At 35.7% G+C, this 25,101-nt stretch overlaps 1 non-coding gene across 1 annotated transcript; it reads right to left on the bottom strand.

Annotated features, from left to right (window-relative positions):
* Positions 1-14,513: 14,513 nt before the first annotated feature.
* LOC133693030 (small nucleolar RNA R71) lies at positions 14,514-14,620 on the bottom strand. The gene has a single exon (XR_009842045.1). It is a non-coding gene; the product is annotated as a small nucleolar RNA R71 (small nucleolar RNA).
* Positions 14,621-25,101: the final 10,481 nt, after the last annotated feature.

Below are 25,101 nucleotides of genomic sequence, written 5' to 3' on the forward strand. Positions count from 1 at the left end.
TCTAAGATAGTCAAAATTGCTCATCAACAAACACTTGGACAGTTACTGTCCAACTGTTATTGTCTGAGCTCTCCTCAGATTTTTAACAATCCCTGGAGTTATAGAACTCCGATTCAAGTAATATTTGTGTCGTTGGAAAGATAAGACATGAGGCTTTATGTTTCACATTTGAGGAGAACCCAGTTCTGCATCTAAGATATTCAAAATCGCTCATCAACAAACATTTGGACTGTTACTGTCCAACTGTTACTGACCGTTTTTGAACTGTTACTCTCTGACCTCTCCTCAGATTTTAACTATATCTGGTGTTATAGCAATCAAATTCAAGCGACATTTTTATCATAGGAAAGATAAGACATGAGGCTACATGTTCTACGATCTGAAGAGAACTCAGTTCTGCATCCAAGATAGACAATATCGCACATCAACAAACATTTGGACTGTTGTTGTCCAACTATTACTGTTTATTTTTGAACTGTTATTGTCTGACCTCTCCTCTGATTTTTAACAGTATCTGGTGTCGATTTCAAGCGAAATTTGTGTCGTTGGATAAGACATGAGGCAACATGTTCTATTTTTTTAGGAGAACCCAGTTCTGCCTCTAAGATAGTCAAAATCGCTCATCAACAAACATTTGGACTGTTACTGTCCAACTGTTACTGACCATTTTTGAACTGTTACTCTCTGACCTCTCCTCAGATTTTAATTATATCTGGTGTTATAGAACTCAAATTCAAGCGAAATTTTTATCATAGGAAAGATAAGACATGAGGCTACATGTTCTACGATATGAGGAGAACTCAGTTCTGCATCTAAGATAGACAATATCGCACATCAACAAACACTTGGACTGTTACTGTCCAACTGTTACTGTTCGTTAATGAACTCTTACTGTTTGAGCTCTCCTCAGATTTTTAACAATATATGCAGTTATAGAACTCCGATTCAAGCATAATTTATGTCGTTGGAGAGATAGGACATGAGGCTACATATTTTATGTTTAAGGAGAACCCAGTTCTGCCTTTAAGATAGTCAAAATCGCTGATTAACAAACACTTGGACTGTTACTGTCAAATTGTTACTGTCCGTTTTTGAACTGTTATTGTCTGACCTCTCCTCAGATTTTTAACAATATATGCAGTTATAGAACTCCGATTCAAGCATAATTTGTGTCGTTGGAAAGATAGGACATGAGGCTACATATTTTATGTTTAAGAAGAACCCAGTTCTGCTTTTAAGATAGTAAAAATCGCTAATTAACAAACACTTGGACAGTTACTGTCCAACTATTACTGTCTGACCTCTCCTCAGATTTTTAACAATATCTGGAGTTATAGAACTCCGATTCAAGCATAATTTGTGTCGTTGGAAAGATAAGTCATGAAGCTACATGTTTTACGTTTTGCATCTAAGATAGTCAAATTCGCTCATCAACAAACACTTGGACAGTTACTGTCCAACTGTTATTGTTTGACCTCTACTCAGATTTTTAACAATATCTGGAGTTATAGAACTCCGATTCAAGCATAATTTGTGTCTTTGGAAAGATAAGTCATGAGGCTACATGTTTTACGTTCTGCATCTAAGATAGTCAAAATCGCTCATCAACAAACACTTGGACAGTTGTTGTCCAACTGTTACTGTCCAATTGTCATTGTCTGACCTATCCTTAGATTTTGAACAATATGTGCAGTTATAGAACTCCGATTCAAGCATAATTTGTGTCGTTGGAAAGATAAGTCATGAGGCTACATGTTTTACGTTCTGCATCTAAGATAGTCAAAATCGCTCATCAACAAACACTTTGACTGTTAATGTCCAACTGTTACTGTCCGTTTTTGAACTGTTGCTGTCTCACCTCTCTTCAGATTTTTAACAATGTATAGAGTTATAAAACTCCAATTCAAGCATAATTTCTCTCATTGGAAAGATAGGACATGAGGCTATATATTTAATGTTTAAGGAGAACCTAGTTCTGCCTTTAAGATAGTCAAAATCGCTGATTAACAACCACTTCGACAGTTACTGTCCAACTGTTACTGTCTAACCTCTCCTTAGATTTTTAACGATATCTGGAGTTATAGAACTCCGATTCAAGCATAATTTATGTCGTTGGAAAGATAAAACATGAGGCTACATGTTTTTTGATTGAGGAGAACCCAGTTTTGCATCTAAGATAGTCAAAATTGCTCATCAACAAACACTTGGACAATTACTGTCCAACTGTTATTGTCTGAGCTCTCCTCAGATTTTTAACAATCCCTGGAGTTATAGAACTCCGATTCAAGTAAAATTTATGTCGTTGGAAAGATAAGACATGAGGCTATATGTTTCACGTTTGAGGAGAACCCAGTTCTGCATCTAAGATATTCAAAATCGCTCATCAACAAACATTTGGACTGTTACTGTCCAACTGTTACTGACCGTTTTTGAACTGTTACTCTCTGACCTCTCCTCAGATTTTAACTATATCTGGTGTTATAGCACTCAAATTCAAGCGAAATTTTTATCATAGGAAAGATAAGACATGAGGCTACATGTTCTACGATCTGAGGAGAACTCAGTTCTGCATCCAAGATAGACAATATCGCACATCAACAAACATTTGGACTGTTGTTGTCCAACTATTACTGTTCATTTTTGAACTGTTACTATCTGACCTCTCCTCAGATTTTTAACAGTATCTGGTGTTATAGAACTCGATTTCAAGCGAAATTTGTGTCGTTGGATAAGACATGAGGCAACATGTTCTATTTTTTAGGAGTACCCAGTTCTGCCTCTAAGATAGTCAAAATCGCTCATCACAAACACTTGGACTATTACTGTCAAACTGTTACTGTCCGTTTTTGAACTGTTAATGTCTGACCTCTCCTCAGATTTTTAACAATATATGCAGTTATAGAACTCTGATTCAAGCATAATTTGTGTCGTTGGAAAGATAGGACATGACGCTACATATTTAATGGTTAAGGAGAACCCAGTTCTGCCTTTAAGATAGTCAAAATCGCTGATTAACAAACACTTGGACTGTTACTGTCCAACTGTTACTGTCTGACCTCTCCTCAGATTTTTAACAATATATGGAGTTATAGAACTCCGATTCAAGTATAATTTATGTCCTTGGAAAGATAAGACATAAGGCTACATGTTTTATATTTAAGGAGAACCTAGTTCTACCTTTCAGATAGTCAAAATCACTGACTAACAAACACTTGGACAGTTACTGTCCATCTGTTACTGTCTGACCTCTCCTCAGATTTTTAACAATATCCGGAGTTATAGAACACCGATTCAAGCATAATTTGTGTCATTGGAAAGATAGGACATGAGGCTACATGATATATGTTTAAGGAGAACCCAGTTCTGCCTTTAAGATAGTCAAAATCGCTGATTAACAAACACTTGGACAATTACTGTCCATCTATTACTGTCCAACTGTTACTGTCTCACCTCTCCTCAGATTTTTAACAATATCTGGAGTTATAGAACTCTGATTCAAGCATAATTTGTGTCGTTTGAAAAACAAGACATGACGCTACATGTTTTACATTTTGCATCTAAGTTAGTCAAAATCGCTCATCAACACACACTTGGACTGTTACTGTCCAACTATTAGTGTCCGTTTTTGAACTGTTACTGTCTGACCTCTACTCAGATTTTTTACAATATATGGAGTTATAGTACTCGAATTCAAGCATAATATATGTCGTGGGAAAGATAGGACATGAGGCTACAAGTTCTATGATATGAGGAGAACCCAGTTCTACCTTTAAGATAGTCAAAATTGCTAATTAACAAACACTTGAACAGCTTCTGTCCAACTATTACTGTCCAACTGTTACTGTCTGACCTCTCCTCAGATTTTTAACAATATCTGGAGTTATAAAACTTCGATTCAAGCATAATTTGTGTCATTGGAAAGATAAGACATAAGGCTACATGTTTTACGTTTTGCATCTAAGATAGTCAAAATCGCTCATGAACAAACACTTGGACTGTTACTATCCAACTGTTACAGTCTGTTTTTAAACAGTTACAGTCTAATCTCTTCTCAGATTTTGAACAATATCTGGAGTTATAGAACTTCAATTCAAGCATAATTTGTGTCGTTAGAAAGATAAGACAAGAGGCTACAAGTTCTATGTTTAAGGAGAACCCTGTTCTGCCTCTAAGATAGTCAAAATCGCTCGTCAACAAGCACTTAGACTATTACTGTCTGTTTTTTAACTGTTACTGTCTGACCTCTCCTCAGATTTTTAACAATATATGGAGTTATAGAACTCCGATTCAAGCATAATTTGTGTCCTTGGAAAGATAGGACATGAGGCTACATGTTATATCTTTAAGAAAAACCCAATTCTGCCTTTAAGATTGTCAAAATTGCTGATTAACAAACATTTGGACAGTTACTGTCCATCTGTTACTGTCTGACCTGTCATTAGATTTTTAACAATATCTGGAGTTATAGAACTCCGATTCAAGCATAATTTGTGTCACTGGAAAGATAAGACATGAGGCTATATGTTTTATGTTCTACATCTAAGATAGTCAAAATCGCTCATCAACAAACACTTGGACTGTTACTGTCCAATTGTTACTGTTCGTTTTTGAACTGTTATTGTCTGAGCTCTCCTCAGATTTTTAACAATATTTGGAGTTATAGAATCTGGTTCAAGCAAAATTTGTGTCATTAAAATGATAAGACATGAGGCTACGTGTTTTATGATTTGAGGAGAACCTAGTTCTGCATCTAAGATAGTCAAAATCGCTCATAAACAAACACTTAGATTGTTACTGCCTATCTGTTATTGTCCGTTTTTTAACTGTTATTGTCTGATCTTTTCTCATATTTTTAACAATATCTGGAGTTATAGAACTGCAATTCAAGCACAATTTGTGTTGTTGGAAAGGTAAGACATGAGGCTAGAAGTTCTATGTTTGAGGAGAACCCAGTTCTGCCTTTAAGATAGTCAAAATCGCTGATTAACAAACATTTGGACAGTTACTGTCTGACCTCTCCTCAGATTTTTAACAATATCTGAAGTTATAGAACTCCGATTCAAGCATAATTTGTGTCGTTGGAAAGATAGGAAATGAGGCTACATGTTATATGTTTAAGGAGAACCCAGTTCTGCCTTTAAGATAGTCAAAATCGCTGATTAACAAACACTTGGACAGTTACTGTCCAATTGTTACTGTCTGACCTCTCCTCAGATTTTTAACAATATCTGGAGTTATAGAACTCCGATTCAAGCATAATTTGTGTCGTTTGAAAAACAAGACATGACGTTACATGTTTTACATTTTGCATCTAAGTTAGTCAAAATCGCTCATCAACAAACACTTAGACTGTTACTGTCCAACTATTACTGTCCGTTTTTGAACTGTTACTGTCTGACCTCTCCTCAGATTTTTAACAATATATGGAGTTATAGAACTCCAATTCAAGCATAATATGTGTCGTTGGAAAGATAGGACATGAGGCTACAAGTTCTATGATATGAGGAGAACCCAGTTCTGCCTTTAAGATAGTCAAAATCGCTGATTAACAAACATTTGAACAGTTACTATCTGACCTCTCCTCAGATTTTTAACAATATCTGGAGTTATAGAACTCCAATTCAAGCATAATTTATGTCGTCGGAAAGATAAGATATGAGGCTACATGTTATATGTTTAAGGAGAACTCGGTTCTGCCTTTAAGATAGTCAAAATCACTGATTAACAAACACTTGGACTGTTACTGTCTAACTGTTACTGTCTGACCTCTCCTCAGATTTTTAATAATATCTGGAGTTATAGAACTCCGATTCAAGCATAATTTATGTCGTCTGAAAAGAAGACATGACGCTACATGTTTTACATTTTGCATCTACGTTATTTAAAATCGCTCATCAACAAACACTTGGATTGTTACTGTCCAACTATTACTGTCTGTTTTTCAACTGTTACTGTCTGATCTCTCCTTAAATTTTTAACAATATATGGAGTTATAGAACTCGAATTCAAGCATAATATGTGTCGTTGGAAAGATAGGACATGAGGCTACAAGTTCTATGATATGAGGAGAACCTAGTTCTGCCTTTAAGATAGTCAAAATCGCTGATTAACAAACAGTTGAACAGCTACTGTCCACCTATTACTGTCCAACTGTTACTGTCTGACCTCTCCTCAGATTTTTAACAATATCTGGAGTTATAAAACTTCGATTCAAGCATAATTTATATCGTTGGAAAGATAAGACATAAGGCTACTTGTTTTACATTCTGCATCTAAGATAGTCAAAATCGCTCATGAACAAACACTTGGACTGTTATTGTCCAACTGTTACAGTCTATTTTTGAACAGTTACTGTCTGACCTCTTCTTAGATTTTGAACAATATCTGGAGTTATAGAACTTCAATTCAAGCATAATTTGTGTCGTTGGAAAGATAAGACATGAGGCTACATGTTTTACGTTTTGAGGAGAACCCAGTTCAGCATCTAAGACAGTCAAAATCGCTCATCAACAAACACTTGGACTCTTACTATCCAACTTTTACTGTCCGTTTTTGAACTGTTACTATCTGACCTCTCCTCAAATTTCTATCTATATCTGGAGTTATAGAACTCTGATTCAAGTGAAATTTGTGGTGTTGGAAAGGTAAGACATGAAGCTACAAGTTATATGTTTTGGGAAGAACCCAGTGCTGCCTCTAAGGTAGTCAAAATCACTCATTAACAAACGCTTGGACTGTTACTATCCAACTGTTACTGTCCATTTTTGAACTGTTAGTGTCTGACCTCTCCTTAAATTTTTAACTATATCTGGAGTTATAGAACTTTGATTCAAGTGAAATTTGTGGCGTTGGAAAGGTAAGACATGAGGCTACAGGTTCTAAGTTTTAGGAAGAACCTACTTTTGCCTCTAAGATAGTCAAAATCGCTCATTAACAAACACTTGGACTGTTACTGTCCATTTTTGAACTGTTACTGTTTGACCTCTCGTCAGATTTTTAACTATATCTAGTGTTATAGAACTCCGATTCAAGTGAAATTTATGGTGTTGGAAAGCTAAGACATGAGGCTACAAGTTCTATGTTTGGGAAGAACCCAGTTCTGCCTCTAAGGTAGTCAAAATCACTCATTAACAAACGCTTGGACTGTTACTGTCCAACTATTACTGTCCATTTTTGAACTGTTACTATCTGACCTCTCCTTGGAGTTTTAGCAATATCTGGAATTGTAGAACTCCGATTCAAGTAAAAGTTATGTCGTTGGAAAGATAAGACATGAGGCTACATGTTTTACATTCTGCATCTAAGATAGTCAAAATCGCTCATGAACAAACACTTAGACTGTTACTATCTGTTTTTGAACTGTTATTGTCTGAGCTCTCCTCAGATTTTTAACAATATCTGGGGTTATAGAATCTGGTTCAAGCAAAATTTATGTTGTTGGAAAGATAAGACATGAGGCTACATGTTTTACGTTTTGAGGAGAACCGAGTTCTGCATCTAAGATAGTCAAAATTGCTCATAAACAAACACTTAGACTGTTACTGTCCATCTGTTACTGTTTGTTTTTGAATAGTTACTCTCTGACCTCTTCTCAGATTTCGAACAATATCTGGAGTTGTAGAACTTCAATTCAAGCATAATTTGTGTCGTTAGAAAGATAAGACATGAGGCTACAAGTTTTATGTTTTAGGAGAACCCAGTTCTGCCTCTAAGATAGTCAAAATCGCTCGTCAACAAACACTTAGACTGTTACTGTCCGTTTTTGAACTGTTACTGTCTGACCTTTCCTCAGATTTTTAACAATATATGGAGTTATAGAACTCTGATTCAAGCATAATTTGTGTCATTGGAAAGATAGGACATGAGGCTACATGTTTTATGTTTAAGGAGAACCCAGTTCTGCCTTTAAGATAGTCAAAATTGTTGATTAACAAACACTTGGACAGTTACTGTCCATCTGTTACTCTCTGACCTCTCCTCATATTTTAAACAATATCTGGAGTTATAAAACTTCGATTCAAGCATAATTTGTGTCGTTGGAAAGATAAGACATGAGACTACATGTTTTACATCCTGCATCTAAGATAGTCAAAATCGCTCATGAACAAACACTTGGACTGTTACTGTCCAACTGTCACTGTCCGTTTTTGAACTATTACTGTCTGACCTCTCCTCAGATTTTTAACAATATATGGAGTTATAGAACTCCAATTCAAACATAATTTTTGTCGTTGGAAAGATAGGAGATGAGGCTACAAGTTCTATGATTTGAGAAGAACCCAGTTTTGCCTGTAAGATAGTCAAAATCGCTTATTAACAAACACTTGGACAGCTACTGTCCAACTATTACTGTCTAACCTCTCCTTAGATTTTTAACAATATACGGAGTTATAGAACTTCAATTCAAGCATAATTTGTGTCGTTGGAAAGATAAGACATGAGGCTACATGTTTTTCGATTTAAAGAGAACCCAGTTCTGCATCTAAGATAGTCAAAATCGCTTATGAACAAACACTTGGACTGTTACTGTCCAACTATTAGTGTCCGTTTTTGAACTGTTACTATCTGACCTCTTCTCAGATTTTGAACAATATCTGGAGTTGTAGAACTTCGATTCAAGCATAATTTGTGTCATTGGAAAGATAAGACATGAGGCTACATGTTTTATGTTCTGCATCTAAGATAGTCAAAATCGCTCATGAACAAACACTTGGACTGTTACTGTCCAACTGTTACTGTCTGTTTTTGAACAGTTACTGTCTGACCTCTTCTCAGATTTTAAACAATATCTGGAGTTGTAGAACTTCAATTCAAGCATAATTTGTGTCGTTAGAAAGATAAGACATGAGGCTACAAGTTTTATGTTTTAGGAGAACCCAGTTCTGCCTCTAAGATAGTCAAAATCGCTCGTCAACAAACACTTAGACTGTTACTGTCGAACTGTTACTGTCCATTTTTGAACTATTACTGTCTGACCTCTCCTCAGATTTTTAACAATATATGCAGTTATAGAACTCCGATTCAAGCGTAATTTGTGTCGTTGGAAAGATAGGATATGAGGCTACATGTTTTATGTTTAAGGAGAACCCAGTTCTGCCTTTAAGATAGTCAAAATCGCTGATTAACAAACACTTGGACAGTTACTGTCCAACTGTTACTGTCTGACCTCTCCTCATATTTTTAACAATATCTGGAGTTATAGAACTTCGATTCAAGCATAATTTGTGTCGTTGGAAAGATAAGACATGAGACTACATGTTTTACATTCTGCATCTAAGATAGTCAAAATCGCTCATGAACAAACACTTAGACTGTTACTGTCCAACTGTTACTGTCCATTTTTGAACTATTATTGTCTGAGGTCTCCTCAGATTTTTAACAATATCTGGAGTTATAGAATCTGGTTCAAGCAAAATTTGTGTCGTTGGAAAGATAAGACATGAGGCTACATGTTTTATGTTTTGAGGAGAACCAAGTTCTGCATCTAAGATAGTCAAAATCGCTCATAAACAAACATTTAAACTGTTACTCTCCAACTGTTACTGTCCGTTTTTGAACTGTTACTGTCTGATCTTTTCTCAAATTTTTAACAATATCTGGAGTTATAGAATTGCAATTCAAGCATAATTTGTGTCGTTAGAAAGATAAGACATGAGGCTAGAAGTTTTATGTTTGAGGAGAACTCAGTTCTGCCTATAAGATTGTCAAAATCGCTCATCAACAAACACTTGGACTGTTACTGTCCATTTTTGAACTATTACTGTCTGACCTCTCCTCAGATTTTTAACAATATATGCAGTTATAGAACTCCGATTCAAGCGTAATTTGTGTCGTTGGAAAGATAGGATATGAGGCTACATGTTTTATGTTTAAGGAGAACCCAGTTCTGCCTTTAAGATAGTCAAAATCGCTGATTAACAAACACTTGGACAGTTACTGTCCAACTGTTACTGTCTGACCTCTCCTCATATTTTTAACAATATCTGAAGTTATAGAACTTCGATTCAAGCATAATTTGTGTCGTTGGAAAGATAAGACATGAGACTACATGTTTTACATTCTGCATCTAAGATAGTCAAAATCGCTCATGAACAAACACTTAGACTGTTACTGTCCAACTGTTACTGTCCATTTTTGAACTATTATTGTCTGAGCTCTCCTCAGATTTTTAACAATATCTGGAGTTATAGAATCTGGTTCAAGCAAAATTTGTGTCGTTGGAAAGATAAGACATGAGGCTACATGTTTTATGTTTTGAGGAGAACCAAGTTCTGCATCTAAGATAGTCAAAATCGCTCATAAACAAACATTTAAACTGTTACTCTCCAACTGTTACTGTCCGTTTTTGAACTGTTACTGTCTGATCTTTTCTCAAATTTTTAACAATATCTGGAGTTATAGAATTGCAATTCAAGCATAATTTGTGTCGTTAGAAAGATAAGACATGAGGCTAGAAGTTTTATGTTTGAGGAGAACTCAGTTCTGCCTATAAGATTGTCAAAATCGCTCATCAACAAACACTTGGACTGTTACTGTCCGTTTTTGAACTATTACTATATGACATTTCCTAAGATTTTTAACAATATATGGAGTTATAGAACTCCAATTCAAACATAATTTGTGTAGTTGGAAAGATAGGACATGAGGATACAAGTTCTATGATTTGAGGAGAACCCAGTTCTGCCTTTAAGATAATCAAATTCACTGATTAACAAACACTTGGACAACTACTATCCAACTGTTACTGTCTGACCTCTCCTCATATTTTTAACAATATCTGGAGTTATAGAACTTCGATTCAAGCATAATTTGTGTCGTTGGAAAGATAAGACATGAGACTACATGTTTTACATTCTGCATCTAAGATAGTCAAAATCGCTCATGAACAAACACTTGGACTGTTACTGTCCAACTGTTAGTGTCCGTTTTTGAATTGTTACTGTCTGACCTCTCCTCAGATTTTTAACAATATATGCAGTTATAAAACTCTGATTCAAGCGTAATTTGTGTCATTGGAAATATAGGATATAAGGCTACATGTTTTATGTTTAAGGAGAACCTAGTTCTACCTTTAAGATAGTCAAAATCGCTGATTAACAAACACTTGGATAGTTACTGTCCAACTGTTACTGTCTGACCTCTCCTCATATTTTTAACAATATCTAGAGTTATAGAACTTCGATTCAAGCATAATTTGTGTCATTGGAAAGATAAGATATGAGGCTACATGTTTTACGTTCTGCATCTAAGATAGTCAAAATCGCTCATGAACAAACACTTGGACTGTTACTGTCCATCTGTTACTGTCTGATTTTGAACAGTTACTCTCTGACCTCTTCTCAGATTTTGAACAATATCTGGAGTTGTAGAACTTCAATTCAAGCATAATTTGTGTCGTTAGAAAGATAAGACATGAGGCTACAAGTTCTATGTTTGAAGAGAACCCAGTTCTGCCTCTAAGATAGTCAAAATCGCTCCTCAACAAACACTTGGACTGTTACTGTCCAACTGTTACTGTCTGTTTTTGAACAGTTACTGTCTGACCTCTTCTCAGATTTTGAACAATAACTGGATTTCTAGAACTTGAATTCAAGCATAATTTGTGTCGTTAGAAAGATAAGACATGAGGCTACAAGTTCTATGTTTTAGGAGAACCCAGTTCTGCATCTAAGATAGTCAAAATCGCTCATCAACAAACACTTGGACTGTTACTATCCAACTTTTACTGTCCGTTTTGTAAGTGTTACTGTTTGATCTCTGCTCAGATTTTTAACAATATCTGGAGTTATAGAACTCCAATTCAAGCATAATTTGTCTATTGGAAAGATAAGACATGAGGCTACAAGTTCTATGATTTGAGGAGAACCCAATTCTGCCTCTAAGTTAGTCAAAATCGATCATCAACAAACACTAGGACTTCTACTGTCCAACTATTACTGTCCGTTTTTAAACTGTTACTGTCTGACTTATCCTCAGATATTTAACAATATATGGAGTTATAAAACTCTGATTCAAGCATAATTTATGTCGTTGGAAAGATAGGACATGAGGCTATGATGTAACCATATTATTCGATAGTTTCACCCACATCTACCTAATGTTTTGTCCATGTTTTACATATAAAATGTCTTGATATTCTTTATTTTATGTTTTGAAGGTACTTTTGGATGAAAGATGCAAAAAGGAGTAAATTAGAGGTAATTGGCAGATTTGACGTTCAGTCGATGTTTTGTGCAGAGCGTGAGTTCTAGTGATCGAAATGAAGTGATTCCAGTGCCACTAAAAAGCTAACATCCATACCTTTTTGAAAATGTAATGCAAGAAAAATAAAAAGAGAAAGATCATGGAAATCACATCCTGCAAAGTCAAATCTCGCATTCTGCCAGTGTTGACCTTTGGCCATTCAAAATTTAATATCTGGATCTACAGAAGTCCAATTGATGCAAAATAAATTTTCTTAGATTCCTAATTGATAGACCTATCCACGCTCCAAATATCAGCCAAAAACGACGTCATATGAGGGAGATATGATTTTTCAAAGATGACAACTGAATTCTGCCAGCAAATAGGTTTCATGAAGAAACGAGTCCAAATTACATTCTGAAGCATCTTAACCGACATCCAAGTTTTTATATCAGCAATTTAGCTCCTCTAAGTCAGGGCTTAAAGATTTCATGCAAGGCTATTTCTTCTTTTTAGGGAAAATAGTTATTGAAGTACTTGAATGTAAACTGCCAACTTAAGGAAGGACTATTTTGTAAAATAGAGACTAGGGTTTCTTAGCATATAAAAAGAAAGAGAGAAGGGGCAGCAGCCAGTAGAAAAGAGGGAGAGCAGAAGGAGGCAGCAGCCAGCACAGAATAAACACAAATTCTCTCCTCTACAAACCCAAAAAATCATGCTCTTTTCATTCTTTAGAAGTAGTTGTTCAATAGTTATGCAAGGCTAAGCTCTTTTCTTGGTTGCAAGGACACAACAAACCTTCGGATTTCAAGAACCGTGAGATTTATTCTTCCTTCTATTTTTAGTTTATGTTATGAATAAGTATGATTGTTTTCCTATGATTGTTGTTGATGATTGCTAGAGCGGACTCTAAGTTATTGTTGTAAACAATCTATTGCTAAGTTTAATATCAAAACCGGAGTTGTGATATATGAACTTGTGAAGCAACTAAGCTTGATAATTGTGGTGGAACTACGTTATTGAACTTAGGGAGAACATTAGAACAAAGTGACACAAGCTGCGGACAGCTTGTATGTTAATCTTGATGAAATTATCTAGTTCTTAAAGCTACCATTAAATTGAATCATTAGTGCGGACACTTTGATTGTTTATTGGTTAGGATTAGTTATACGGTAGATCCGTTAATTAATCAACGTTAAGAAAAGATAAAATTTCAGAACATAAACTACAATTTTCATTTCAAGGACTGGTTCTAATTTCCGTTGGTGGATGTGTGCTTGCGACCAAGGTTTGTTTTCTTGATATTTTTCGGTTTTAATTGATTTTGTTTGCTAGTTTAATTGTTGTCATAGTTTAGATAATCACAAACCAAATCCCCCTAATTACATAACGTACAACATAAAAATCTGACTTGAAACTTCCTCGTGGGATCGACCCCTTGCTTGCTCTATACTATCTTGTGTGTTTTAAGCTAGGGTAATAAATTTGTGCGACCGCGACATCACAACAAATTTTGGCGCCGTTGCCGAGGAGGTAATTTTAGTTGATTGTTGTGCTTGTACTGTTATTTTTATTTGCTGTGATTCAAAAAAAAAAAAGAGAAACAGAATTTTTGCTTGCGACGGTACTGTTCACTTGCGACGGCGGTACTGTTCAAAACAGAGTTTTTGGTGGAATTAGGTATCGTTCTTTTATTTCCTAAAGGAAAACAACGTTCTGAACAGGACTAGTGATAAATGACTAGCCCCACCCTATTGAGGCCAAATTCCACTGTTTTCTAGTATTTTTAGGCAGTTTTAGTTTTCTACCGTAGGATTTTCGTACAATTTGCATTGTTTTCGATCTCTTGTGTGGTTACTTTCTTTTGAGTTTTCTTAGCAATTTATGCCTGTGATCCGTTCTACTAATCAAATTCAAGTGTAGGTTGATCTTGAAATAGAAAGGAAGCTCGCCTCAACACCATGGCGGTTGCACGACAACAAACACTCAAGGAGCTTGTTGCTCCTAACGTGGAAAATCAACCATTGTGCATAAACATTGACAATAATGTAAACTTTGAGCTCAAATCTGGTTTTATTCATTTTTTACCAATATTTAATGGTCTTGCAGGAGAAGATCCTCATACTCATCTCAAGGAGTTCCATATGGTTTGTGTTGGCATGAAACCGAATGGAGTTGATGAAGAACAAGTTAAGTTGAAAGCTTTCCCTTTCTCTTTGAAGGGGGCAACAAAGGCATGGCTTTTCTCTATTCTCCCAGGATCTATTGGAACTTGGAATACTATGAAGAAGATTTTCCTTGAGAAGTATTTCCCAGCATCTCGAGTTGCCAACATAAGGAAAGAAATATGTGGGATTCGGCAATCTCATGGAGAGACACTCTCTGAATATTGGGAAAGATTTGAGCAACTCTGCATTCAATGTCCTCATCATCAAATACCTGATCAGCTGCTCATTCAATATTTCTATAAAGGATTGATGCCTACTGACCGTAGTATCATTGATGCTGCAAGTGGAGGCGCATTGGTGGATAAGACACCTGAGGCTGCACGCCAATTGATCTCAAACATGGCAGCCAACTCAAAACAGTTTGGCACTCGTGGAGACTTCTCCAACAAACGAGTAAATGAGGTAAGTATTTCTAACCTTGAAAATAAAGTTAATGATCTTACTTCTCTTGTGCGTTCTTTGGCTTGTGGAAATGTGCAGGAGGTGAAAGTTTGTAGCATTGCTCCTTACAAGGACATGCTTCGGATATGTGCCCAACAATGCAAGAAGATTACATTAAACAAGCTCATGCAATTGATGGAGCATTCAACGGACAGCCCCCGCGTAAATATGATCCCTTTTCCAACACGTACAATCCCGAATGGAGAGATCATCCCAACTTACGCTACGGCAACCCATCCCAACGAGGCAATCAAGGCCGACAATTCCATCCCCATGGATTTCAGCCCCAACAAAATTATCAAGCAAGACAACCCCCTCCATTCACAAACTCCAATGTTATGGGGTCATCATCCAATGATGATCTTCGTGAGATGATGAAAACTTTGGCTTCTAATACCGTTACTGATTAGTACTTGAAAGTGCATTTTTATCAAGGTTTTATATCATCATTTTGCACTTGAAGTATCAATAACTCCTTAATTAAAACATGTTTTATAATAACATATCTAATTATATAAGATACCTTTAATTTATGATAAATGTTCATCTTAAATGCAGGCCTATCACATAAATGAAAGAATTGATTGATGAGTTGAAGTACTGAAATTGAAAGGACAAAGAGATGGCCAAACTTAGAAAAGAGATGCTGGTGCAGTCCAAACTGGAACACTATTCGGTAATTGGGTCATATCTGGAGCTGTAGATCTTGGATTTAGGTCCATTTTATATGGATGGAAAGATAAGACATAGGCCTACAACTTTCATGTGGAGCCCAAGATTTAAAAATGCTATTTTCAAGTCCAAATTGTAGCAACAACAAAGAAGTCCGAATCTGTCATGCAGCCCAGACACTGTTTAGTGTTCAGCCCATATCTCAAGTTCTAGAAGTCCAAATGATCTCAAATTTTTACCCTGGAAAGATGAGATAATTTCCTAGAACCTTTATGATTTAAGTTTGTTCAAATTATGACGTCATCAATGACGTTTTTGGCAGACAAGAAGATAAGAATTGTCACCAAGTCAAGATGTGGCCACCCACTCATCAATTAGTCAACAAATCAATAGTTCCGAATTTTGGCCTATAAAAGGAGGCATTTGCCATGTATTTAGGCATCTTGGTGTTGAGATCAAGATCATGCTCTTGCTTTCTCTCTTTGTATTGCTTATGCTTTGCTTTCATTAATATCAAGTTTATGCCTTTCATTTCCTTTCCTTTACTTAGTTAACTTTTATCTTACTTATGTTCTTATCTTGTTTATTTATGTTTCTTTCTTTCATTATGTCTAGCTAAGTTAATTATGTCAAGGTGAAAAGGTTACACTAATGGTGTAAGGATAAGTATAATATAAACTCACATGGACTTTAATGTTGGATACTAACATGCTTTATATTTGTTATCTTATTCACTTTTAATACTTTGCTTGTTAAATGGTTAATCTAGATTTATGTTGTATAACACTTGGTACAACAAATACTTGGCACTTTCATAGCCCATACTGTATGGTATAACCGACACCTTAGCTATGAAAGGAACTTGATTTGTTGTTAACATAAGTTATAATCATGAATGCCTGAAAACATTTACAAGTATTAGCATTATTCGAATAAGATAGCTAATGTAATCATGTTAACAATTTATAATCTGATTGGAACCTCCTTGTGTGTGGTTTCCAATTGAATAATAAGGGTTTATACTATACTTGTTTGAAATACTATTAGTGGATCCTTTAACCTTGACATTTGTTGTTATCATTGTTTAATCCTTACGTTAATCTTCCATCTCAAAGTTCTCATCAACTTCTTCTTCATCATCTTTATTATTATCATTATTAATAGTATTATTGGTATTATTATTACTACTACTACTACTACTATTTTTTTTTGATCAAATGTAAGAATATTATAGATCAAAAAGAGCAAGACAAGCTTGCGATACAAGCTGGAAACCAGCAATACAGAAGTCATACAAATCCAGGCAAAGGGAACAGGCTCCCTTGAGCAAACCATAAACAGGATCAACAGGAACAGACTCCCATTATTATTGTTGTTGTTGTTACTATTGTTGTTGTATTATTGCTTATAATTTATACAAGTAACCTCCCTGTGGTTCGACCCCGGTCTTGCCGGGTTATTTATTACTTCGACACTCCTGCACTTGGGAAAAGACATCAATCTTTTGGTCATGTCAAGTTTTTGGCGCCGTTGCTGGGAAGGTAAATTCTTGTACAAATTATAGTATTTATTTTATTTTCTCTTTTCTCTTTTCTCTTTTCTTGTATCTAACTTTGTTTCTTTTGTTTTGTTTCTCTTTCTTTTGTTTTCTTCTTCCTTTTATTCTCTTCTTACACGTGCATGAGAGTGTGGTCACATACATTAACTGGTAGACTTTGTAGGGTATCCTCATCATTTTCAGAAAATATGGCTGAAGAAGATAACCAATCGCTTCATAATGAGAATAATGAGAATATTCGGGTTAGAACTCTTAGAGACCATATGAATCCCACAACAACAAGTGCACCCTCATGCATAGTTTTTCCTCCTGATGCATCTCATTTTAATTTTAAGACAGGCATTATTCAACTTTTACCATCTTTTCATGGCTTAGATTTAGAAAATCCATACTTGCATTTAAGGGAATTTGAGGAGGTTTGCAACACGTATAATGACTCAAATTGTAGCATGAACACCATTAGATTGAAGCTTTTTCCTTTTTCGTTAAAAGATAAAGCTAAAACATGGCTACAAAATTTGAGACCTGGATCCATTCATGCTTGGGATGAAATGCAACAACAATTTTTAAAGAAGTTTTTTCCATCCCACAGAACAAACTCTTTCAAAAGACAAATCATTACTTTCTCTCAAAAACCAGGAGAAACATTTTACCAATGTTGGGATAGGTATCGAGACTTACTTAATACTTGCCCCCATCATGGTTTTGAAACATGGAGATTAGTTTCACATTTTTATGAAGGGTTAACTCCCAGAGATAGGCAAATGGTTCAATTGATGTGCAATGGAACTTTTGAGGATAAAGACCTTAATGAAGTAATGGAGTACTTAGATTTGCTAGCTTAAAATGCACAAAATTGAGACACCACAGGTACTTATGAGGCACCAAGTAAAACCCAATCTCATACATCTAGTGGGGGTATGTACAACCGTAGGGAAGATCATGACCTCCAAGCCAAGTTTGCATCTTTAGCTAGAAAAGTTGAGGCACTAGAATTAAAAAAGAGTAGTCAACTAAAATCTGTTCAAGATATTGCATGTCAAATCTGTGAAACCAACGAACATTCAACCAATGATTGTCCAACCTTGCCTTCTTTTAAAGAATGTCTCCATGAACAAGCCCATGCATTAAACAGTTTTCAAAGGCCCAACCATAACCCATATTCACAAACATATAACCCTGGTTGGAGAAATCATCCAAATTTCAGTTGGAAGAGTGAGAACAATAATGCACAAACTTCACAGCCACCGTTTCAAGCACATAATAATTTCCAAAATTCTCATGGATATACACCTCCCTATGCTCCACCTCCTAAAAGAAATCTTGAGGAAACATTGCATGCATTTATGGAAAAGCAAGAGGCAATTAATACTCAACTTGCTCAAAGCATGACAGATTTTAAAGATACTCTTGCAAAGTTCACATCTGCTCTCAGTTTCCAAGAGAAAGGTAAGTTTCCATCTCAACCACAACAAAATCCAAAGGGGCAATACAATATGAATGCAAGTAGTTCGGGAAGCCAACACATGGATCACGTAAAATCAGTCATCACTCTTTGCAGTGGTAAGGTTATTGAAAAACCCATTCTTGAACCTTGTGAGAATGATGATGAATCAATCTCTGAGGGTAAGGAAGGGCTTGAATCTGATCATTGCAAAGAAAAGACTGATTCTCCGCCAGCACTTCCATTTCCTCATGCCATGACTAAACAAAGGAAAGTCAATCACAACTCTGAAATCTTTGAAACTTTCAAACAAGTAAGGATCAATATACCTTTGTTGGATGCTATTAAACAGGTTCCTTCTTATGCTAAATTTTTGAAAGATCTGTGCACTGTGAAGAGAAAACTGAATGTGAAAAAGAAAGCCTTTTTAGTCGAACAAGTAAGTGCCATTCTTCAGAACAATAATGCATTGAAATATAAAGACCCTGGTTGTCCTACAATTTCATGCTTTATTGGAGAACATAAAATTGAAAGAGCTTTACTCGATCTTGGAGCTAGTGTGAATTTACTTCCATATTCAGTTTTTCAAAGTCTCAATCTAGGTGAGTTAAAACCAACTTATGTAACTCTTTTACTTGCCGATAGATCTGTAAAAGTGCCTAGAGGAATAGTTGACGATGTGTTAGTACAAGTTGATAAATTCATTTATCCTGTGGACTTTATTGTCTTGGACACACAACCTGTTGAAGCATGTAATTCATTTCCTGTTATTTTAGGGCGTCCATTTCTTGCAACTTCTAATGCATTGATTAATTGTAGGAATGGACTGATGAAGCTATCTTTTGGAAACATGACATTGGAGATGAATATTTTCAACATTTGCAAGCAACCTGGAGATGATAATGATTTACAAGAAGTAGATTTTATTGAAGAATTGATTTATGATCAATTTGAATCTACTTTGAGTAATACTGAGTTTGATGAATTTGAAGATTTGCAAATGACTTATTCTTAGGAAGAAATCATGGATGAAAAAGGCATTGAAAATGTTGATGCGAATCTTTTGTCAAGAGTGACAATAGATTCGATATCTGACATCACACCAACCGATGATTACTTTCCTGACAAATCCTTACTTTCTCTTAGTTCAATGCCTTGGTTTGCTAAAAATATCAATTTCCTTGCCTCAGGAGATTTGCCAACTCATTGGAGTACCGAAGATAAAGGAAAGTTTTTGAACGAAGTGAGAAACTTTTATTGGGATGACCTTAACTTATCAAACATTGTCCTGATCAAATATTTCAAAGATGCATTGCGGACAATGAGGTAAGTAGTGTCATTAAATTTTATCATTCTGAAGCATGTGGGAGTCATTTCTCGTCAAAAAAGACCATTGTAAAAATCTTTCAAAATGGATTTTATTGGCCCACCATGTTCAGGGACACGCATGCATTCTGCAAAGCTTGTGAAAATTGTCAAAAGTCAGGATTTATTTCAAAACATAAGGAATCTTTAGATAATCTTCTATTGACTTTGGAGACATATCCTGGTGAAGATGTGCATTGTGCATTTCAAGACTTATGACCCCATTTCCATAAAGAACGTGATCGACTTAGTCTTGGGAATCTGACTAAAAAAGACCATGTTTGCCAGTTTTTAAGAAAACTGAATGGGAAGCCTATCCCCGACCCATAGAGGGCGTTTAAGCCGTTCTTGGACGTAAAACCAAGGGAAGATGTGAGCCACAATCACAACTACGATTTGAGTCTGAGTTTGTAAAAATTTATGTCTTTCAGTTTTATTAATAGCATAATATTTTTTTTCTGTTTTGTTATTTCTTATATTTGTTTAAGTGTGTTTCAGGTTTATTAGTGTTCGTTATTTCAGGTGATGTCTTCTATACTCTATCTTTCTACCTTAGGACATTGAGGACAATGTCTCGTTTTGGTTGGGGGGAGAGGGTAGTAGTATTTAAAAAAAAACAAAAAAACTAACTAACTAACTGTTTTTGTTTTAAAAACCATTTGGCAAAACTGTTATTACTAGGATGGCAGAGTAAGGGGGAATGACTCTTGAGACGCATCTTAGTAAACATTTTCTAATGGTTATTAGCAATATTCATAACAAGGCCTATTAGAATACTTCTTGAAATATTCAGGTTTACAAACTCTCGCATTGTTATTACTTGGTTCTGCTCATATACTTATTTAACAAATATTCTTAAACCTTCATGTTCACACACACACTTTAACATATGATTGTGGGTTGCACATTGGATTATACATTATTTATGTTCTTTTGTTAAAGGTAACAACTAAGGGATAGGGATAGTCTATAATTTGCAAACAAAAAAAAACAAAAAAAAAACAAAAAAAAAGAGAGAGAAAAAATGATGATAATAAAAACGTAGATAAGTTTGGTTTCGTAGCCTCCCTAACCTAAGCAATTAAGCCCGAAGGGGTGTTTTAACACCTAATACCCTAAAGTCAACTGGCTTGGGAGCTATTGGCCCAAAGCTTATTACATGGGTTAAGGAGAAAAGCTTAAGGGAATCAAACATTGCACTATCTACGTATCAGTATCTGCAACCCGAGTTACTAAGCTCGTAGGGGTGTCTCAACACCTAATGCCCTAAGATCAACTGGTCTGGGAGTCATTAGCCGAAAGCTCGTTACATGGGTTAAAGATGCATTGTGTTTTAAGTTATATGTATAGATATTAAAAAAAAAGAGTAAAATAAAATAAAATAATCCCAACCCAAAGAAGTTAACCTTAAACATTAGAACAAAATATTGTTTTCTTCCAATAAAAGCCCCATCATCTATGTTTCATACATTGAGCACATAACAAGGAAGGTTTATTAATATTTTGTTTAAGAGGTATTGAGCAGATATATAAAATTTAATGAGAGTTTGTTTATCTGGATAGATTAATGGAAGTTGAATGATGAATGCCTTGCTTTGTGGAATTTGCAAATTATTTTTCTATTTTAACGCCTTAATTACTAGGAACTAGTAATAAGCTGGTTGGGGGGTGTGATTAGTACTTGAAAGTGCATTTTTATCAAGGTTTTATATCATCATTTTGCACATGAAGTATCAATAACTCCTTAACTAAAGCATGTTTTATAATAACATATCTAATTATATAAGATACCTTTAATTTATGGTAAATGTTCATCTTAAATGCAGGCCTATCACATAAATGAAAGAATTGATTGATGAGTTGAAGTACTGAAATTGAAAGGACAAAGAGATGGCCAAACTTAGAAAAGAGATGCTGGTGCAGTCCAAACTGGAACACTGTTCGGTAATTGGGTCATATCTGGAGCTGTAGATCTTGGATTTAGGTCCATTTTATATGGATGGAAAGATAAGACATAGGCCTACAACTTTCATGTGGAGCCCAAGATTTAAAAATGCTGTTTTCAAGTCCCAATTGTAGCAACAACAAAGAAGTCTGAATCTGTCCTGCAGCCCAGACACTGTTTAGTGTTCAGCCCATATCTCAAGTTCTAGAAGTCCAAATGATCTCAAATGTTTACCCTGGAAAGATGAGACAATTGCCTAGAACTTTTATGATTTAAGTTTGTTCAAATTATGACGTCATCAATGATGTTTTTGGCAGACAAGAAGATAAGAATTGTCACCAAGTCAAGATGTGGCCACCCACTCATCAATTAGTCAACAAATCAATAGTTCCGAATTTTGGCCTATAAAAGGAGGCATTTGCCATGTATGGGTGAAGTTGTATCTGCCGTTGTTCAAAAGAATCTTCCTTTGAAACAAAAAGACCCAGGTGCATTTACTATCCCATGTGTTATTGGTAATGCTAGTTTTAAAAGAGCTTTATGCGATTTAGGTGCATCCATTAGTGTTATGCCCAAACATGTTTATGATTCTCTTAGTCTTGAGCCTTTGAATAAAACTAGCATTGTAATACAACTTGCGGATCGTAGTTTTGTTTACCCACTTGGTGTGATAGAAGATGTACTAGTCAAGATTGATAGTTTGGTTATTCCATATGATTTTTATATTCTTGATATGGAACATGATTCTTGTGATTCATCAACCAGACTCCTATATTGTTTGGGAGACCATTCTTGAAAACCGTCAACACAAAGATTGATTGTGGTAAGGATACCTTGTCTATGGAAGTAGGAGATGAAAAATTGAATTCAATTTTCATGATGCAATGAAATATCCTTATAGCAATGTTTATTCTATCACATGCTATGACCAAGTTGATAAGTGTGTGCAGCAAGTTTGTGATTTTGATTGCGAAGACGGATTAAGCATAGCTTTGAGCTATGGCTATGATTTCACCAAGATAGAAGAGATGGAGAGGCACGTGTGTGTTCCCCAAAACGTGCACGAATCAATATTGGCCTTATAAGCTTTGCAAACCATTCCCCATGGTAATGTCTTTGTTGATTTAGTACTCTCACATAAAAAAGCTTTTGCCATCTATTTTACAGGCCCCTGAGTTAGAATTAAAACCTTTGCCCGATAATTTGAAGTATGTATTCATTGGCGACAACAATACACTTCCCGTTATCATAGCAAAAGGTTTGACAAGTATGCAAGAGGAAAAGCTTGTGAAGTTGTTGTGTGATCACAAGACGGCCATTGGATGGACTTTAGCCGACATCAAGGGCATTAGTCCCTCAATGTGTATGCATCACATACTATTGAAGGACAACGCAAAACCAACAAGGGAAATGCAAAGGAGGTTGAACCCGCCTATGATGGAGGTAGTGAAAGCTGAAATTTTGAAATTGTTAGATGCAGGAGTCATTTACCCCATCACTGACAGTAAATGGGTCGCGCCAATCCATGTGGTGCCCAAAAAGACCGGAATCACGTTGGTGAAAACAAAAATGATGAGCTCATTCCTACTCGCATCTCGAGTGGATGGAGAATGTGTGTTGATTTCAGAAAGCTCAATCTTTCTACACGCAAAGATCATTTCCCATTACCATTCATGGATCAAATGCTTGAACGCCTAGCAGGTAAGTCTTTTTATTGCTTTCTTGATGGATATAGTGGATACAATCAGATTGTTATTAATCCTGAGGATCAAGAAAAGACTACATTTACATGTCCATTTGGTACATACGCATATAGGAGAATGCCTTTTGGTCTCTGTAATGCTCCTGCAACTTTTCAAAGATGCATGATGAGTATTTTTTCTGACTATGTTGAAAGAATAATCGAGGTTTTTATGGATGATTTCACGGTGTATGGTGATTCTTTTGATAAATGTTTACAAAATTTATCTTTAATCTTGAAAAGTTGCATTGAAACTAACCTTGTCTTGAACTATGAAAAGTGTTATTTTATGGTAGAACAAGGAATAGTTCTTGGGCATGTTGTGTCTTCACATGGATTAGAGGTTGATAAAGCTAAGATAGATGTTATTTCATCATTACCTTACCCCTCATGCGTGAGGGAAGTTCGTTCTTTTCTAGGCCATGCAGGTTTCTATCGACGCTTTATCAAAGATTTCTCAAAGATTACAGCACCCTTGTGCAAACGATTAGCCAAAGAAGTGGATTTTGTGTTTGATCAAGCATGTAAAGATGCCCATGATGAGCTTAAGAGACGTGTCACATCTGCCCCTATCATCCAACCACCAAATTGGGATGAACCTTTTGAGATAATGTGTGATGCGAGTGACTATGCGGTAGGAGCTGTGCTTGGGCAAAGAATTGGGAAGAATTTGCATGTTATCGCCTATGCTTCTCGCATGTTGGATGGAGCACAATGCAATTACCATACAACTGAAAACGAACCTTTTGCAGTGGTGTTTGCTCTTGAAAAATTCAGGTCATATCTACTTGGTACAAAAGTCATTGTTTTTACTGACCATGCAACTCTCAGGTATCTTTTGAAGAAGAAGGAGTCCAAACCAAGACTGATTAGGTGGATCTTGCTTTTACAAGAATTCGATCTTAAGATCAAAGACAAAAAAGGTGCCGAAAACCATGTGGCTGATCACTTGAGCCGACTGAGGACCGAGGATATACAGATTGAAACAACAAGAGAGACATTCCCCGATGAGTAGTTGTATATGTTGCATTCCTCTACAAGACCATGGTATGCTGATTTGGTAAACTATTTTGTCACCAAAGAATTCCCTCCAGGTTTGTCTAAACCCCAAAAAGATAAGTTACGAGCTGATGCTAAATATTATTTTTGGGACGATCCTTACCTTTGGAAATTTTGTGCGGATCAAGTAATTAGGAGGTGTGTACCACAAGATGAATTTCATTCCATTCTTACTTTTTGTCATTCTCATTCTTGTGGTGGGCATTTTGGAGCAAAAAGAACAGCCCACAAGGTACTTGAAAGTGGTTTCTATTGGCCTTCTATTTTTAAAGATGCATATCAGTTCTGCAAATCATGTGAAAAATACCAAAGAATAGGTAATATCACTTATAAGAATCAAATGCCTTTAATGAATATTCTTGTAAGTGAAATTTTTGATGTTTGGGGTATTGACTTTATGTGTGAAACCCTGGAAAATTATAATTTAAATATGCAGATGCGTAAACCCTCATGTAAACATAAGAC

This window comes from Populus nigra, chromosome 4 (genome assembly GCF_951802175.1).
Source record: "Populus nigra chromosome 4, ddPopNigr1.1, whole genome shotgun sequence".
Taxonomy (NCBI): domain Eukaryota; kingdom Viridiplantae; phylum Streptophyta; class Magnoliopsida; order Malpighiales; family Salicaceae; genus Populus; species Populus nigra.